Consider the following 2,470-nt stretch of genomic DNA (forward strand, 5'->3'; position numbering starts at 1 on the left):
CCCACACACACTTTAAGTACCCACAGACACGGGAAACAACAAAACACCGCCCCCTCCAAAAAAAACAACAACCCAGCCCGTCACTTTAATCGAGTGTTTAGCCTAGATCTAGAAGTTATGGAGTAAAATAATGATTTATTTGGCTCAAGTGGTCGTCAATATCAGTTATAGAGCGGAGCAGAAAAAAACTGAAAACAACTGATAAGAGCTCTTCTTTTCACCCACCCCCTTTTTATTTGGGGGGAAGGGGGGGGGGGGGTATGTTTTTATCACCAAGAAAGGTATCGCTATGGACAAAGTCGATACCTAAAGAAATACTTGAACGCTCTTACCTAATAAAAATGTAAGTATCGATACAATCTCTATTTCTTATCTCTCTCTACTGTCCTAGCCTAGCCTATTTTGCTCCTCCAAAACAGAGGCTCTGCAGAATGAGAGAGCAGAGCTTTGACTGGAAAGCTGTTACGGTTACTCGAAGAAGAGAAGAATAACAAGAAAGAAATAGATCATCTATACTATATATTTTCTTAAGTTTAATGACTGGTGATCTTTGTCCCAGTAAACAAATTACAAATCACCTCTCCGTTGTTGTTTGCATGAATTGAAAGTGGACTTTACTTGCTACGAAATGGCGAGTTCAGAAATTGACAGACTAATTTGGTTGAAAAGGTGAGACTTAATGCAAGCCTGAAACTCTTCACGAGCTTGTTTGTTGCGCTTTTTTGATAATGAAGTTCTTTCGAAACGGTTGAACTGAACACATGGATCTTTCTGGATCTATATAGGCCCTTCTATTGACATTGAATGAGTGGTTGAAGTTTAGAGTGGATTATAATCTGCTTTTGTAGCAATGACCACGAAAATCCTTTTTTTTGCCAGAAAGTGTTTGCAAATAGGTGCATTTTGTAGCTTTATCTTCACAGAGCATGAAACTTTTTGAATTTTTGAAATCCATCAATAAACAAAAAAGTTGCGGATTTTTTAATCAATTAATTTCTGGTACACTTTTGTAATGAAAAAACCCCAAAATATGGGACGTTCTTTGGTGAGTTTTGAGACAATATTCGTCATAACTCACTCATTTCTCGGAGTATTTAAAAGAAACTTGGCAACCCAGTTCATTTTGTAGTGCAGAATCTAGTCCTGCTTTCAGATTTTTCATAGCTATCCTATTTTTTTAGTTATGAAGACGTTTATAGGTAAAAATGTGGCGGTTTTCGGTGCGTTTTGAGACAATATTTGTCATACCTCGCCTATTTCTTGGAATATGTAAATGAAACTTGGCAGTCTAGTACATTTTTAAATGCAGAATCTAGTCATGCAGTCAGATTTTTAATATGTCTTACTTTTTGAGTAGGCCTCATAGAGTATAGAGATGAGGTCACACTGAAATGCAAAAAGACACGAAAAGACGTCTGAATTTGGTCCCTTCCGACTTCCGACTCATTTTCAGGGTTACAATGATCAAAATTGGCGTAGCAATCCTTGAACCATCTACGGCACGGTAAAAAGTTTGGGCGCTTTTTCGGTAGTTCCCACCCCGCAATTGTTCACGGGTTTTGGCCCCAAGAGTAGGGGGGTTTCAGGGGGGCTGACCTAACAAAAATAGGAAGGGGGGTTTCAGAGGGGCATGCCCCCCTGAATTTTACCACAATTTAATGTTTTGCTGTTGTTAGGTTTGATATCTTAGCTCACCGCGAATCAAATGTATAGATCTACTATCTACTATCTAGATAATCTAGAAGTAGGTCAGGATCAAATAAGGGGGGTGGGAACTACCGAAAAAGCACCAAAGTTTGTTTGTATGGCCACCTCTATTCTCACTCCGGGTGAGAATAGCGCAGGCGAGTCTTTTGGGTATTCTCACCCGGTGTGCGTTCACCGTAATAGCCTAGGCCAACCAGTGTAGCGTTCACCCTGAACCACAGAATTCTACACACTGTGATAACAGAATTGTAAAATTCTGTGCTGTGAACAAACGTTCCATTACTACTGAAGCCTAAAAGCTTGCAATTTTGTCTGTGGGCTGTGGAGAGAAAGAGAGGAGAAGCGCAAGAACTTGCGGGCCAAACAAAATGGCAACCCACGTAGTTTGGCTCGATTCGAAAAGTTAAATAGCTGTAGCATCTTTGTAGACGACCAAATTAATTTACTTTTTTGTGTTTTAACATCATTTTTTAACTTTGTTTTGGTCAATTTGATCGTCCACACTGATAGACAGTATTCAGAAAGAGACAGAGAGAGAGGTGGGAAGGAGTAGATCTTTCGAGAATTTCCGGGCAAAACAAAATGGTTACCAGCGTAGTTCGGCTTGATTCGAAAAGGGTAATAGCCATAGCATCTTTGTAGACGATCAAATTAGCTTACTTTTGTGCTATGGCTATAACGTCATTTTTTCTTTGCTTTTATCAATTCAAATAATCATCCACACTGATAGACAGTATTACGAAATTAGGAAAAACTGGTCTTG

Source organism: Aplysia californica, unplaced genomic scaffold, assembly GCF_000002075.1.
Source record: "Aplysia californica isolate F4 #8 unplaced genomic scaffold, AplCal3.0 scaffold00566, whole genome shotgun sequence".
NCBI classification, from domain to species: domain Eukaryota; kingdom Metazoa; phylum Mollusca; class Gastropoda; order Aplysiida; family Aplysiidae; genus Aplysia; species Aplysia californica.